This window comes from Leptonychotes weddellii, chromosome 7, assembly GCF_054177405.1.
Source record: "Leptonychotes weddellii isolate Sample4059 chromosome 7, ASM5417740v2, whole genome shotgun sequence".
In the NCBI taxonomy this organism is placed as follows: domain Eukaryota; kingdom Metazoa; phylum Chordata; class Mammalia; order Carnivora; family Phocidae; genus Leptonychotes; species Leptonychotes weddellii.
In genome coordinates, this window is record NC_138375.1 from 85,018,522 (window position 1) to 85,036,788 (window position 18,267).

General features: G+C 36.7%; 1 protein-coding gene across 13 annotated transcripts in view; it reads right to left on the minus strand.

The window, feature by feature from the left end:
• The window catches only part of ATG10 (autophagy related 10), a 225,923-nt gene that overhangs the window by 179,862 nt on the left and 27,794 nt on the right, over positions 1–18,267 (minus strand). The window contains exons 1-2 of one of the 13 annotated variants that reach the window (XM_081826653.1): positions 4,028–5,001; positions 3,851–3,912 (exon numbers count right to left, since the gene is read on the minus strand). The exons of 11 other annotated variants lie outside the window; for them this stretch is intronic. The gene's annotated coding sequence lies outside the window, so the exon portion shown is untranslated. Of the gene's footprint in view, positions 1–3,850; positions 3,913–4,027; positions 5,002–18,267 lie in introns of those variants that run through there. One more of the 13 variants, XM_081826652.1, reaches the window with a different exon arrangement.

The window sequence follows — 18,267 nt, forward strand, 5'->3', positions numbered from 1 at the left end:
AACCCTTCTGTGCCTATAAATAACACTTCATACTGAACAAATACTTCACTGACTGCCCTTTGAACATATGCCTCCAGGTTATCACACTGCTGTAATAAATTCCAGTTTTGAACTTCTAGGGAGAAAATGTCCTGGAAGCTATGTAGAACCCTACAGAGACAACCAAGTTTTCTAGTGCAGTGCTGACTGAGTATTGGATGGGGATCTAAGGATTTCCTAACAGAACAAGTTTGTGTCTGCTTTCTCACAGGTGGCCTTAGGCTATGCCACCCAGAGAGCTGTTACGCCTGTTGGAATCCAGCTATCCAAATAATTATAGGGTTTCTGTTCTTGAATTTTAATAAGGGTTTAATGATCTTCTCTAGAAAAACACTGCTATCTAAAAAAAAAAAATTATATATCGGTGCTTATCTAAGAGGCCTCAGCTCCACCTTGCAATAAAGTATTTCATATAGGACTCAAACTCAAGTGTACTGCCCAGAATGACCAGCTGCAGGAAGGGCTTGGCAAGGCCGTTGGGGAGCAATTAAGACAAGCAGAAGTTTCTAGGTCACTGCCAACACTGATCAAACAACAAGACCTTCAGGGTCAGTGGAACCTTGAGGACCAGGCCAAACCTAGGCCACAGATCTCAAGTGATTATTCTTTCCCTCAGTAAGAGATCAAATCGATACTACCAGCAGCTGCCCATAGCCAATTAATCTTAGGGGTGAAAAAAAGAAAATAAACAGCGCTGCTGAAAAGCAAAGATTACACTGGGTAGATCAGGCATTAAACTAATATCTGTCCACTTTTTAAAAAGCCAAAGTTAGATAGTGTAGGAAAGTAATTGTTAAGGATTTAGAGATCCTCCAGAACACAATTCTAAATATGTTAGTGTGTCCCCTCCTCATGCCCACTGCTAATACCTACTCAATCTCACTAACTCTGGTTTCAATTTCTGGTCCCTGTTAAACCTTCCAAATGCATGTGTCGATCCTGGCACAGTCTACTCTAATGCCTCTGAGTCAGTATCAAGAGTGACCAGATCCAGTCAAAGTAATCCACTGGTAACTCATGGTAACTCATGGGTAAGTAAACCATTGACTCACCTAGGTAAAAATTTCAAAAGACCAAAAACTCAAGAAACCAAAACCCAAAAGTAAAAGTGAGGGTATAACTTACTTCACCTTTGAAAAAGAGCTTTGTACATCTCTAATCTTCCCTGGTCTTATAGTATCTTGGAGTTTATAAAACATAACAGTCATTTATTAAATAGCCCACGCTCATTTCAAAACTTTCTAGGGAAGAGGAATGGAGACGCAGCTCAGCTCCAGCTGAGGAAGCTGGGGCTGTCCTTTTAAGAAAAATTAAATCTTCTGGCTGGGTCCCATCCAATAAAGGCTGAAACTCCCTTGCTTTACCATTTGCACAACACAACCTATAATTATTGCTTTTATCTGTGTGACCTAATGTGTGAATGCCTACTGGACACATTTGTTCATGAGCTGGAAATTAAACCACACAAAAACACTGTGACCATTGGCCCTTGACTACAGGTTCTCTGGCTCTTCCCAATTAAAAGAGCTTTCTTAGCATGGCCATGGTATGAAACGAAAAGAGAATCTGTAGGATTTTAACTGAAATATTCTCTCTACAGCAGCAGTGTATCAGAGGGTTACACTGCCTTCTATCACAATACTTAGTTCAGCAGTGAATCTTGTTTACATTAGCACACTCACTATATACTTCTATTAGATTTAAATTTCTAATCAACCTATAAACAAAGCACAGAGAACTAATTATAATTAATGAACAAAATCTAAATATTATAAATCTTGATGATATAAAAATAATACTATAATTTAAAAATCAGAAGGAGAACAGGAAGGAATGTGGGAGACGGTATAAGCACATTAAGTTCCTCATCTATCACAGCAGAAATCAATCATCATTGTCCAAAAATGAGTAAGTAGAAGTACATTGTTTAAAGTTACAGGGATAACTATGAGAATAACTAAGGAGTTATTCTTCATCAATAGAGGCTCCAATAAACAAATGTAAATCATCCATACATGGAATACTATGCAACCATCAGAAATAATGAGATATTTCTCTATATGCTCACGAAGAAAAATGCCATGATATAATGTTAGGTGAAAAAAGTAAGTTACAGAACAATGACCCCATTTATGTAAATATATTATAAATGTGCATTCATATATATATACATATTCTACATATATATACACATAGAAAACAAACTATAGAACTGAGTCAGAAGAGAGGGAAGAAAATATTTTCATCTATATTTTATATATTTATGTATTATCAGAGCTTTACAATGGCCATATACTGTTTTTCCTTGTAAAAATTAAATAAAACAAATAAAATAAAGACCCAACCCATGAAATAAAAAGTAACACTGTGCTAGGAAGACTGAATTAGGAAAGTTCATTAAAACTTTCCTTCTACTCTGAAATCAAAATTATTCTAAGAACCATAAAATGTTCTTGTATACAATATTAATTTTTGTTTTTACTTTCTCTCCTTTTTAAATTAACCCTCTAGTTGCTAAACCAAAAGAAGGGTGATAGATACTTCTTCCCTAGAATTACAGCATATCTTCACTTTGTTTTTCAAGTGGGCATTCTTTTGGCCACTTAAAATTTCAATTTTAAAGGCTTTCAATTTTCTATTTCATTCAATAAAAACATACGGAGAAGCCCGGCACTGTGCTCATTTGTCTAAAAACCTGTTTGTTTGTTTTTTTACAATAGTCCTGGCTCCCTTTCCCTGGTAAGACTCTCAGGCCTCCCATGTCCCCCTTCTTTTCACCTCCAGCCCCTTCCTGACTTTGGAGATGAGCAGTACACTCACTACTCTCCCCTTCCCCAAATGGAGGTCAAAGCACAGCAAAGCACAGTGGCCCTAAGGAAAAAAGAGCAGAAGAAAATTAGCCAGTTATCAAATCAGAAAAGGTTACTGAGCCAATTTGGTGACCTCATCTGAGGAGAGCATGCATTTATTTGTTTACACGTACCTACACAGCCTGTTTATTTTAAACAGGATTTTAAAGAATGATTACAATTTAAATGATGCTAAATCCCTTCCCTTTCTTGGAGCCAAAGCATCAAAAGTAACTTTAAATCACATTGGTTCCATTTTCCTTATTAACACTTTCAACCGATATCTCTACAGTATTAAATTTCACTATTAAGCATTTTGTGGGATTTCATTCTCCTTTTCCTCTTTTGTTTTTTAATAATGTTTTCAGGTTTTCCAACTTGCCCATTTTGAGTTTTCAATTTTCAGTTCATAGATGTGGGACCTCCATCTGTGCCCTCATACTTTTTTTTATATTAAACAATTTGGTTTTGCGTCCTAGAGCATTCTTGCTTATTTGTGCCTGAGGAATGGCCAACAGCTACTGTAACTGATTAGAGGGCATGTGGAAAACCTGGTGCAGAAAAATAATTTTTCCCTGTTTCTACTTCCAATTTAACTTTATAGAGATTTACCATATTTTGTTTGCTTTGTTAAAATGTTCTCAAAGGTTTATCATTGCTTTTCTAATATCATAGCTTAAAAAACAAACATATAAATGACCCACATTCTGAACTTCCCTGTCTTGATTTCTAGATTTAAAGTTACTCCAAATCTTATTCCTTTCATAAGTAATTCCTTTTTTATAACATTATCTCTTCTAAGCAAATCATTCAAGGGAATTAAGAGTACTGAAGTAATTTTATACTTAAAGTAAATTGAAAGAAATTTGATAGTCTGACAGAAGAAAATTATCAGGGTAGCAAGTTGTCACTTTGATTTCAAAGCACTATTCTTGAAAAGTGGTACAAATAATTTAACTTACCTAGTTTTTCAAGAAATACAGGGTACCTGAGTTTAAGCAGTTTTACTCCGAGAAGGCTCGTGCTAGGAGGGTGGGAAAAGGCAAAGAGGGAGTGAGTAAGGCCCTCCTGGCATGGTTGCCATACCAAGTACCATAACATGGGTGGCTTAAAACTACAGAGATATATTATTCTCTTACCATTCTGAATCTGGAGGATAGATGTCCAAAATCAAGTTGCTGGCAGGGCTATGTTCTCTCTTTAGACTCTAGGGGAGAATTCTCCCGTGCCTTTTCCTAGGCTCTGGTTGTTGCCAACCTGTAGATGCATCACCCCAATCTCTGCTTCTGTCTTCATGTGGCCTTCTCCCTTGTGTGTCTATACCTCTGTGTCCAAATCTCCCTGTTCTTACAAGGACACCAGTTATATTGTACTTAGGAAACAATCTAATCCAGTATAGCCTCATCTTAACTTGATTACATCTGCAAAGACCCTATTTTCAAATAAAGTCACAGGTACAGGTTCTGGATGGACATGAATCTGCGGGGGTGGGGTGGGCACTATTCAACTCAGTACAGATGGCAAAGCAGAAGGAGGTGAGAGAAAAGTAGTCACACAGCTCCTGCACCTAACACAGAGGCAGCTTGCCCAGAAGAAAAGCCAAGGTAGGACAGAGTCAATGGCCAATACTTCAGAAGCTATTGCAGCCTGAGCACACGAGGCCAGATTTTCATGGCTCCTGCTGGAAACCAAAAGGGTTTTGACCAATCACAGGGAAGAAGATACTGACAGCCTTTAGAGAAGGCTGCACAGTTGTAGTACAATTACTGCTTTTTTGTCCATGGGGCCTGGATAATATGAGATTGAAGACTTTACTAAAATCATTCTACTTGCCAAAAAGCATTCAATATCCACTATGTGGATCAATACCAAGTACACGACAAACTCACACTGTCGACAGAGAAGAGGGAAGAGGTGGAAAAAGAGAAGGAAGATGTTATCCACTCAGACTTTTTTATTAATGTAACAAAAGTTTCCAGACATATTTCCCAGAATGAGTCACAATCTGTGTCCTTATAGTCATTTCCATTGCAAGCCTGTGCATGTTTAAGCTCTGCTACTGAATGTCCTCTCCTTCTGTATCTTTTATCAGAACTCCTGCTTCCTATAGCTTGATATGAGCAAGTCTCAAAGAAGAAGGAGGTCTGTTGCCTCTGCATCAAGGCAGGAGCTATGAGAAAGCTGGGCTGATACAATGCAATAGCAGAAAGAACAGAAGCACACCCTCTTGCCTCACACTTACGTTACAAATCTTAGGGAGACATCATTTAATACCTCTTCTTCCTTTCCAAGAGTTAATCATGTTCTCCCACTGCTGTATTCCCAATCTTAGGTTTGGAAACAGACCAGTTGAACTGATCATCAGATACCTACTAATAGCTTAAAATCTGTATTTCTCAAATTTACATTTCATATAATGGCAATACACACTAGTATCCTTCAAGAAGTTTTGCATTCTTTTAAGTGTTTCTTGAGTCTTCTATAGAATAATGGAGACTAGACTTACCCTCCTATCTTAAACAACTAGAAAACCAAACAAAAAACGTGAAATCAGAATTTTTAGATATGAGACACAGGCAGTGCAGGACAGTGATCTCTAAGAGATGGGAAATAAACACGGTGAGCTCTACAAGTGTCTCAGCTCAGTGGCTGGAGAAAGTTCTTGTTAAAGAAAATACAAAATGGCAGATGGTTCCATAGTTTGCCTAAATAACCTAAGAGAATCAACAGAAAAAGTAATCAAAATTAATAAGAGACTTTCAGAGAGTGGCCAGGAAAACGATCAACATATAAAAATCAATAATTTTACAAATGTAGCAATAATCAATTAAAATCATAAAGATAAAATGCACCATTCCATGAACAAAAACATGAACAAAAAATGTCAAATATTCAAGGAATATACCTACCATGTCAGGAAAACACTACAAATTTACTGTAGACCGTGAAAAAAATCCCAACAAGTTTTTTTATGAAATTTGTAAAATGATTCTAAAATTTATGTTAAAAAAAAAATCTACAGGAGTAGTCAATTTTTTTAAAAAAGAGCAATTATATGGTATAATTATCAGATATCAAAATTAACTAAAGAGCACTAGCAATAATTAAAATCTATGTTTTTGTGACAGAGAAGAAAAATAGATCAAGGATTAGACCATGGAGTCTAGAAGTAGACTCATGTTAGAATTTAATATATAATAAAAAAATTGGATCATAGATGGAAGAATGGACGAGTCAATAATAAACATGAAGTCAACTGGTTCACCATTAAATAAAATAAATAAACTATATTACTATCCCACAAAATCTCCAAAATAAATTCCAGATGGATTAAAGTCCTAAATATAAAAAAATAAAATAATAAAGGTCTAGAGGAAAATAAAAGAGTATTTTCAGAATTGGAAGTTAGGGAGGATTTCCTGAGCAAAACACCAACCCAGAAGCCATAAAGCAAAATAGTGGCAGACTTATTAAAAATTTAAAACTCCTATATGACAAATGATACTATTAACAAAGTTAAAAGAGAAGTGACAGTCTAGGAAAAAATATTTGCAATACATATGGGAAATGAAGGATTGATAGTCATAATATATAAGTTATTCCTATGAATCAATATTACAGAGATAAACAACCCTACAGTAAAAGAGACACAGGACATAAACAAAAAATTCCTAGAAGAAATACCAGTGACCAATAAGCATATGAAAATATGCTCAACATCAGTGTAATGAGGAAAATGCAAATCAAAACAATATATCATTTTCTACCTTTGAGAATGAAAAAATTAAAGATCAGCAATATCTAATTTCTTACAGTATGAGAAAATGGGCATACTCATATACTTTTTGATGAGAAAATTAATTGCTACAGTATGTTTGGAGAGAAATTTTGTCCACATTCTTGTTCATTCATCAAATACTATTAGCACCTACTTCATACATGTATTCTACTATGCCCCAGAGATACAGCAGTGAACAACACAGTCAAAGGTTCCTCTCCTCATGGAGCTTGCATTCTGGAGGACAGAGTACAGGGTGGAGGGGATAACAAAGAACTAAATACATAAAGTAGGTGGTTTTAAGTGCAATAAAAATAAATTAGGGTAAGGGGGATTGACAATTATCCGGGAGTTAGATGTTATTTTACATAAGGTAGGTAGGTAGCAGGTCCTCACTGGTAAGGTAAGCAATGATCTAACAAAAGTAAGGGAATAAGTCATAAATCTATCTAGGGGAAGAACACACTAGACAGTAGGAATGGGAAGTGCCAAGGCCCCATGGTATAAACAGCAGGCATCTTAGTATGGCTGGAGCAGAAGGACAGAATAAGAGAATGGTAGAATGTAAGACTAGGGAATGACAGAAAGGGTATAGGGACCAGTTAGGCCTTGGAAGTCATGAACAAAGCTTTGGATTTTATTCCTTAAACTGGAAGTCACTGGAGGGCTCTGAGCCACGGAGTTCTACGACGGGACTCACATTCTTAAAAGATCACTCTAGCTGCTGTTTAAAGACCAGATTCTAAATAGGCATTAATTAGGAAGCTATTGCAATAAGCCAGGCGAGAAATGACACAGCCTGGGCTAAAGTGGCGCAGTCCAGGTGGTGAGAAGTGGTTGATTATGGATGTATTTTGCAGATTCAGTTAGTAGGACTTACTAATGGATTAAACATGGATGCACGAGAAAGAGAGGAGTCAAAAAGAACCTCAGGTTCTTGTCCTGAGCAATTGGAAGCTAATATTTCTTGAGATAGGGAAGTTTGTAGAAGAAGCAGGTTGGGGTAGAGAGGGAAAAGGTTAAGTAAAAATGAGTTAAATGTACAATGCCATGTATACAAATGGAATGTCAGTTAGGTTGCTGGATATAAAAACTGGGAAGTTCAGGGACATGATAGGCACCAAAAATACAATATTAAGAGTCATCAGTGAATACATAGTATTTACAGCCAAGGAGCTATACAAGATATCCTAGAGAGCGAGTCTAACTAGAGAAGAAAAGAAATCCAAAGATTGAGCCCTGGGGCACTCCAGTGTTCAGTTGGGAGATGAGGAGGAACCAACAGAGGAAGCTAAAAAGAAGCAGTCTCAAGGGAGAAGGACACTGATAAGTCAGTGTCCCAGATGCTAAGCAAAGAGTATTTTCAAGAAGGGAGTGATAACTGTGCTAATTTTGTAGTATCTGTCAAAATGCAAAGTGAGAATAGTCTCTCATTCAGCAATTCCATTTTGAACTGTTTATTCTACAGAAATATATAAGCACACATGAAAACTGCTCTCTGCGTGGATATTTTTAAATTATCATTTGTTAGAGCAAATTAAATGCTCATCAATAGGGGACTGCTTAAATTATGGTACATGTGAAAAAGAGAATAAAATGGAATAATTAAAAATAAATGGGAGAGGTAAGTTACTGAGATGGAATGATCTCTGAATATTAAGTTAAAAAAACTACTTGAAGAATAATCACATGGAATGACTGATTCCAGACACATGGAAAAAGAAAACATATATGTGTATGTTACCTGCAGAATAGGCAGGATAGTGTGATGAGAGAACACATGAGCTCCAAAACAGACTTCCTGGGATATAAATTTGGCTTGTTACCTTAGGCAAGTTGCTTAACTTTTCTTGGCCTTCCTTCCTCCCTCTATAAAATCCCTCAAAGGGAGGTTATCTGAGGATTAAATGAATTAATATACAAAAAGGATCAGTGTCTGATACATAGCAATCACTCAATAAGTGTTAGAAATTAATAATATCATAATAATGTATATAATAAATAATAACCACACATATAAATTCATAGAAAGAGATTTTGAAGTTTACTCTCCAAACTGTTAACACTTGCTTTCTCTGAAGTTTGGGACTGGGAGTTGGCAGAGGAGGTGAGAGGTGGCTGGCAGGGACTTAAACACTTTACCATATATATGTCCAAATTACTTGAATTGTTAATAATATACTAATGCAAATTTTTACAAAAGTAGATGTGCACTTGTGAAATTTTTAAACTTTTTTTAATTTAAAGAGGAAAAAGAATAGTAAAAATTTATGAATCTTCATGGCTATTTTTGGTGATTTTTCACTCTATAATCTATGGTTCAGCTGACACTGAAAAGATAAATCAAAGAATTAGGATAATGAGAAGCAGGCGATACAACATTTTCTAGTCATTTCCAAGAAAGATACCTAGACAGACAAGTGGCAATAAAAATAGAAAAGACAGAAAAGAAGAGCCTGAATAAAATGAAGTAAAGGGAAGAGAACGAAATTGAACACTGATTCATAGACTCTGAATCTAACCATTTGGGCAAATCAAAAACACTATCTATCACATTTGAGAGAGGCAGTCACCCAGCATCTCTGACACACTTCTAGTGATGTAGACAGCATGTATTCTTAATCTGTTACATCTTATATTAACCAAATGTAGTCCCTCATTGGACCTACTTGTCTCATCTGAAGTAACATAGAATACTCTACTCTCTCTTCACCAAGAATGACTTCTGACTACATATTTTGGCCCCACTACCTTGTCTGGATGGGCCCAGCCCTGTCCAATGTGAGCAGAAAGGTCATTCCAAACAGCAGGCTGCTACAGTTGCTCCACACCCAAGGCAAATTACAGCTAAGATTCTTTTCTCTCCGTGATGCCAACAGGTTGAACAGTTATGACAATGTGGATGTACAACTGCACGACTTCGGACTTCGACTAAATTCTGCTTGGAGAAACAACAGGTATTTGCAGGAGGCAAATGCTAAAGTGTGCTCTATGCGGACTCAACCCTTTCATATGTAACTCCAAGTCTTTCTTTCATTACCTCTTTCTTTGTCTTCAGTACAAACCCTTCAGCAGCTCTTCCCCAGACCTTCCCAAGGTGGAGCTCACCACTCCATGTATGGCTCTGCCTCTTAATTACTATTTACTGCATTTGCATGTGTTTTTTTTTCTCATTATAATGTCATTAGCATGCAAGGGAGCCTGGTTGCCAGGGCAACCAGGAGTGGTGAATGCACCGCACAGCCTTTAATGAAAACTTAACCCTACTTCGTTTAATTCCCACTGTGTTTTTTGGCTCACTTCACTTTTGTGGTCACAAGAATGAAAATATCCTGCAGTTACCCCTGCTTATGTAGTGCTGCCCCAAGGTCTTGGGAACTTATGTGTGTCCCCCGAACATACCAACAGCACTTTATATTTCTCATAAGTAACCTTGATAACTTCCTCTGATAACAATAAATTCTCCTTCCAATCAACACTGCTCACTCAACAGTCTTCTGAATATCTAAAATAGTCTATTTTTCTGCAGATTAAATATTCTCAGGTTCTCAAATTTGATATGATTTCTGCAGTCCTCACTCACCTAACTGGCAGCCCCTGAAAACATTCTAAATGATTTCGTTAAGATCAAACACTACTTCTATAGCATCCTGCCCATCTAGTAACCTTCTCAAAAGAAAATAAAAGATTAATTTGACATGATTTTTTTTTTAGCCAACCTACAAAAGTATGCTTATCAAAGCTGGGTATAATAATAAGAATAATGGTTTGTCAGGTGATCAAATCAACATTTAATTTAAAAACAAACAAACAAACCAAAACCTCAGTCACAACAGGGAAAAATGAGATGACACTCAGGATGAATAAAAATATCCTAAATTTAGGTGCAAAAATCCAACTACACACCCATAGGAGCTCTTGCTGAACAGAAATGCCCACTTTTAAGCCACAAGAGCTACAGATGCCTTCAAGTTCAATAGGAGCCAAAGTGTGACAGGCTGTCATATGCGGATTTCTTAGAACTCAGTTTGTAATTGTAATACTTGCAGAATAAGGTAAGGAGAGCAAGGTCAACAGTACTGTAGAACTGTTTTAAGAAAGCAAATCTTGTATGAACCAGCAGCTAATGGCCACAAACATCTATTATTTTCTGGTATTGCTGTCTTTTACAACATGAGGAAAGACAGAATCAGTAGAGCCAACCACTGAAGTAAGGCAACCTGAGGAGTTAGGAGCCAATAGGAAACAAGGTCTCACTTCTGATGAAGCAGACCTAAAGAGAACCAGCAACAAAGCTACTGTCCAATAAAACCAGCTGTGATGACAGAAAACTTTCTTGTGCTGTCCAGAATGGTAGCCAGTAGCCACTTGAAGTGTGGCTACTGTAATCAGAGAACCAAGTTTTTTTTATCAAATTTGATTTTACTTAATTTAAATTTCAATTTGAATTACCACATGTAGCTAGTGGCCACCATATGCTAAAGCACAGCTACATAAATGATGAGGTGCTGCAAAGTAAACGTTCTGATGACATCTTAAGATCAGCTATATTCATCAACTTTCTCCCAAACAAGGAACTGAAGTGAGGCCTATCAAATCTGAGTCATAGGGCACCTGGGTGGCTCAGTTGTTAAACACCTGCCTTCAGCTCAGGTCATGATCCCAGGGTCCTGGGATCGAGTCCCACATCGGGCTCCCTGCTCGGGGGGAAGCCTGCTTCTCCCTCTCCCACTCCCGCTGCTTGTGTTCCCTCTCTCGCAGTCTCTGTCTCTGTCAAATAAATAAAATCTTTAAAAAAAAAATCTGAGTCATAACCTAGGAGGAGGCCCTAGTACAGCACCCACTGCAGACCACATCCTTCACAGGAGAAGGTCCAGGCTGTGAAAACAGTCTGCACTGAGATCAGGGGTGGGAGTTTAGAAGGAAATGAGTAGTTAGGATTACTATAGATCTGAGAACCTTTATAGCATAGAGTCAAGTACATAGACTCAACAGCCAGACTGCCTGAATTCATATACCAGCTCTACCATCAATAAGAGTGACCTCAGTTTCCTCACCTATAAAATGGGAATAATAATGAGTACTATTACCAACCAGTGTAAAATTAAACTGAACTAATACATACAAAACACTAAAAATAGAGCCTGACACAAAGTAATTACTAGTGAGTATTTTTTTCCCAAAAAGTAGGTTTCTCCTTCAAAAGTTAATTTATTTTGATCAATCCCCATGAGTGAGTTATAGAAGGCTAGGATAACCTATTTCTCTTCCCAGGCCTTTATTCTTCTACATGATTAAGAGGCCATCTGAACAGCTTTTTGGCTTAGTCCAGCTGAGTCTGGTTCATCATCCTCTTGCTACCTACCCATCCCACTACTGCTGGCCCATATCCCCCACCTCAGTAAGACATAAGATAGTGCAGGCTCTGCTCCATCACACATGCCCAGTTGGTAAATATATTTCCTGAAATTTTACCCTCTCCCGGTCCTTGCTTTTTACTCCATTCTCTGAAATCCCTTATTGAATTTGAGACCTGTCACAGTTAACATTCTTGCCTCGGATTTCCAGACTGTCATAGGATTCACTCCAGTGCTTCCTAACCTTTTCACATCATGACACACATGAAAATTCATATTTAAACAGTATAATGGAGTAAACTTGAGGGAATTTGGTGGTGTCTATATGAAACTCAGTGAAAAAAAATCTTAAATACATTTTCTTTATATTATAAAATTATTAGTCGATCCCCATTCCTACCCCCAACCCCAAGCTACTCTACTTTCTCTCTCTACAGAGACAAGTGATAGAAACTTATTTCTCATCACTAACCAGAATTTGGATAATTCAAATCTAAATTGTACTCAAAATTGCCATCACTTAGCAAATCAAACAGATCTTCCTTTACTTTCATCAACAAATGTAATGTGAAAATTTCTTACAATAGTATAAATAGTGAATACAACTGAAATCATACACCTAAATCTATGATGCAGTTCTTCCTTAAGCATATAAGATGTCGCTCTACTTGTCCTAATGATCAGTCTTTACTCTTCAAACCATGCAACAAACTAAATGCCACAAATCAATCTTCTTTAAGCATACATTTCCAAGGCTAAATTTCTGCACTGAATCCATAAATGTTATCAGTACACGCAAATACACGGTCATGAGATCCTGGCAATTTTCTATTAGGTTTATTCACTCACCTAATGAATGTATTTTTTTCAAGGCAGTAACTACCTTTTAACAAATCTTCAAAGCAAGAACTGTTTACAGAAAAAGTCTGAATTCTCCTTCTAGTTCATCAACTTTAACAGAACTCCTCTTTGGACATAGACCGCCCCTCAGTATGAAACAGTGGAAAGCTATATTCCAATCCCATTTCTTCACATGAAGCTAATAACAGATGTGAATAAAGCAGCTTCAGCTATACATATTCTCCATTTAGATACATCAGACTATGTGAAATTCATGTACAGGCAAACTTTTACACAAGAGAGTTTCTCTGAGAATCAAATACCATATTATTTGAATCTCTGTGTTTTCACGACTCCATCCTCCTGTCTCTGCACTCACTCCAGCAGTATACAAACCCAAGCATGTTTCCATAATACCTTATTTGTTTCAAAGTCTGAATTCACCACCTTCAATATTTCATCCCCAGTAATTTCTTTTGGTATTGCTTTACAAAGAACTGATATTCTTCCCAGCATTTCTCTTTAGGAATTCTAACTGTGCTGGAATTTGGCAGTTTCTAACATGTGTCTGATTTAATAATAATCTGGATTAGTGTTTTCTTTATGTTATCTGACATATCATCAATGTATTTATAAGTATTATTTGAGAGTACCACTTTTCCATCTCTTTTGCTTTATTGGCCTCAATGTCTAGACTGGCTGGTAAAATGAGGGCTTCTATCCTTGTGTGACACAGCTCAGCTTTAGCTTTTAATGGTGTGACCTTGTAACTGGTTTATTTAGCTTAATCTAAATAAACTGAAAAAGTTCATTGTTGGTAAGCACAGCAAAGGAAACCGTCAACAAAACAAAGAGGCAACCCACAGAATGGGAGAAGATATTTGCAAATGACACTACAGATAAAGGGCTGGTATCCAAGATCTATAAAGAACTTCTCAAACTCAACACCCAAAAAACAAATAATCAAGTCAAAAAATGGGCAGAAGACATGAACAGACACTTCTCCGAAGAAGACAAACAAATGGCTAACAGACACATGAAAAAATGTTCATCATCGTTAGCCATCAGGGAAATTCAAATCAAAACCACACTGAGATACCACCTTATACCAGTTAGAATGGCAAAAATTGACAAAGCAAGAAAGAACAAATGTTGGAGAGGTTGTGGAGAAAGAGGAACCCTCTGACACTGTTGGTGGGAATGCAAGTTGGTACAGCCACTTTGGAAAACAGTGTGGAGATGCCTCAGAAAATAAAAAATAGAGCTACCCTATGACCCAGCAATTGCACTACTGGGTATTTACTTCAAAGACACAGATGTAGTGAAAAGAAGGGCCATATGCACCCCAATTGTTCATAGCAGCAATGTCCTCAATAGCCAAACTGTGGAAAGAGCCGAGATGCCCTTCAACAGATGAATGGATAAAGAAGATGTGGTTCATAGATACAATGGAATATCACTCAGCCATCAGAAAGGATGAATACCCAACTTTTACATCAACATGTATGGGACTGGAGGAGATTATGCTAAGTGAAATAAGTCAAGCAGACAAAGTCAATGATCATATGGTTTCACTTATTTGTGGAACATAAGGAATAGCATGGAAGACATTAGAAGAAGGAAGGGAGAAACAAAGGGGGGGAAATCGGAGTGAGAGGTGAACCATGAGAGATTATGGACTCTGAGAAACAAACTGAGGGCTTTAGAGGGCAGGGGGGTGAGGGGATGGGATAGCCCAGTGATGGGTATTAAGGAGGGCATGTACTGCATGGAGCACTGGGTGTTATACGAAAACAATGGATCATGGATCACTACATCAAAAACTAATGATGTATTGTATGGTGACTAACATAACATAATAAAATAAAATTAAAAAAAAGAAAAGAAAAAGCTCATTGTTGGAACCAATCTCAAAAAGAGTTTTGGTTTTTTTGTATTGCTTTTACAAAACTTAAGAATGTTCCAGTCTTTTCCCGCACAGGATGAGTTTTTGCAGTGAGGTGCCAGCACCGTTTGCTTTGTACCTTGTCTTCACAATAATTTTTCCTGACAGTAACACATTTAGGCTGAGGGGGAAATAGTTACCGAGCACACAACTTCAAGTTTGGGATGAATCTCATTTCATTACCTAACTAGTGACTTGATGGCTTTCCAGCTTTAATGAAGAGTTATCCATTAAGATTGAAAAGTACAGTACCTGTAAAATTTAAATCTTTTTCAAATATAAAGACCTAATGGGGCTTATAGACTTTTACAACTACATAAAATCTATTTACAGGAATAGGGAAATAGGGAATCTTCTGTGTTCATTAGAATGTTTTTAAAACAGGGGCATCTGGGTGGCTCAGTCAGTTAAGCGTCTGCCTTTGGCTCAGGTCATGATCCCAGGGTCCTGGGATCAAGCCCCACATCGGGATCCCTGCTCAGCAGGGAGCCTGCTTCTCCCTCTCCCTCTGCCTGCCGCTCTGCCTTCTTGCTCTCTCTCTCTCTCTGTGTGAAATAAATAAAATCTTTAAAAAAATAAAATGTTTTTAAAACAAATTTCATAAAAGTTCAAATAATTCATCATTGATTTGTTTATTCCAAAAACTAAAACTTTGACATAGTCACAAAATATATAACATATCAACTGATGTGTGATTAAAAATATTTTCACAAATGTATCTTCTAAGGCTAGAAAGCCTTTTAATGAATAAACCTAATTAAATTACATTCAATCATTACTTGATTTTTTAAAATAAATATTTTTTAATTTCCAAAAACAAACAGTAGTTACAAAAGTCTTTCAAGTTACAACTTTGGCTAAGTGTTACCACCAAAAGCAAAAACTAAGTAAGTAATAAATCAAGAACAACAAAATCAATGTTTTATTTGACAATACTCAGTAGCAGAAAATGGCAATAAAAGTAATAATCATATATAAATTCTAAGTCAACAAAATTATAAAATGATGATGGTGATAATGATAAACTAAGCTGAAATTAAAATACAAATACTCTACATGTATTAAAAGACAAAATTTTAAAAGATGAAAGCAATCCAAATATCCATCAACAGAAGAATGGATAAATAAAACGCCATACACACACACACACACACACACACACACACACACACACACAGGAATATTATTCAGCCTTAAAAAGGAAAAAAGTCTGAAATGTGGATGAATCTTGAAGACATTATGCTAAGTGAAATAAACCAGTTATAAGAAGACAAATACTATATGATTCCACTTAAATAAGGTACCTAGAGAAGTCAAAAATCATAGAAACACAAAGAAAAATGGTGGGTGCCTGCAGCTGGGAGGAAGGGGGGATGGGGAGTTGTTTCATGAATACAGAGTTTCAGCTTACTAAGATGAAAAAGTTCTGGAGAAGGATGGTGGTGATGGCTATATAACAATGTAAATGTACTTAACGACTAAAACTTCTACTGAAATGAACCACTTAAAAAGGAGTTAAGATGGTAAATTTTATGTCATGCATTTTCTACCATAATTTTTTAAATTAATTTAAGTGGTTATATTTCTATTTTTTACCACAAATATAAAAATTAAAAAAAATATTACTGATGCGAAGTGTATCATAAGTATGCAATCTGACACACTGGGATGATTCAAGGTCCAGCGTCAAGCATAGGTGCTATATGATATGGCTACTACAGAGAACTTTCTGGCCACAGGTGCCACACCAAAATAACTGCTGAATTTAGGGAGTTTACATATAGAATCATTTAAAGAGTGCTCAAATATCATTTCAACTACTATAAATTTCTAAATGGTTATACAAGACATTGTTAATGAATTATGACCATTAGTATCTTGAACCCACTTATAGCCTGTTCAAGTATTCAACTTCCAGCTTTCTCCCTGATTAGCCTCTTGTCTCTCTCCCAAGGTTGGCATATTTATTCTTGGACAATCCTCTGGGTAAATCTCATCCTTAGATCAACCAAGGTTTGGGATCCCTACTTCCTGAATGCTATCCCAGGTTACCTTCCCTCTAGCACCATTGGCATGAACTCATACCTAGATTGGCTACAAAAAAAGCTAATTCATCACAAGCTGCCTTACTAGAAGCAGTATCTGGAACAAGGTGAATTATGTGACCTTCTAAAGCTAAACTTCTATTTCTATGACTTATGAACATTTTTATGACTCAAGGTTATATAACACATAAATTTCAGCTTTATATTCTGATTGTTTGTCCAGGTATCAGCTATGAATAACATACGTATCAAAGAAGCATCCCTTACCATGATTTTCAGTAGCATTAAAATATGCTGGGTAAAACTGAAAAGTAAACGAAGTTTGCCACTGATGCACTCCCATTTCTACCACCACTCTGTTGTCAAGGCCACAGATTATCAAAGTTCCTAACCCCTCAAAAGTGCTACAAAGCACATAGCTCAGCTTTCTCTGTTGTTCACTTTCCTCCACCTAAAACCCTGCCCTAATTTTTAAAAATTTCCATTTGGCAATAGCCCACCTCCATTTGGACACAAATCCTGGTCAGGCTTTCTGATTTTCTTTCAAGAATGTCAACACCAATTCCCACCCAAGGGTCACTGGAGCATATGAACCTGCCCTTAATGGGGAAACACAGACTATCTCCACTTCCGGTTCTACTATCCAACCCTTAGCTCATTAACCACTCAATGTCATCAAGTGGTTTTGTTAGGGTCCTGAAATTATAAATGATAGCCTTTTCTTTTTACTCAAATTTGAATATCAAAGTTATGTAATGGGGCAAAGGAACATAAATCAACATTTGAAAATCTCATCCTAGACCAAATGCTTTTCAAACCATCTGTGGTAAAAGATCAGGAATTTTATTTCCAATCTGTCATAGACATGCTTTTGTGAAAAACACTAAAATGAATTACTAGGAAAAAAAATGAAATTAAAAAATTCAAAACATACAAAATATAAGTCTCAATTTAAGGAAAAAAAGGAAGAAGAAGAAAAAGAAGAAGAATGTTATTCTTTTAGAGCAGTTTTAAGTTCACAGGTACAGAGTTCCTCCCATATATCTCTGCTCCCCCATACGCATGGCCTCCCCCATTATCAGTATCGATTTTCAAATTATATTTGACAGACATAATATTACTGTCAAATTATTTACAAGTTTCTAAGCACTCATTTCAATTTCTGCATTTATCTCCTTGCACTGGTACCAATCCAGGACCACATTTCTGAGTAACACTGCCTTTCATCTCAACCCAAATATCCACCTCTACCCTGTCACCAGAGTCAAAAACAATCCTCTCCATAAAAGAACCAGGAAGACACAAATGGCATATGCTATGGTTAGTGAAAAACCACTTGGGGTACATACACATCTGCCATCTATATATTTCTAATTCATGGAAGCTGATCCTTTTTCATAAGCTATTCACCAAT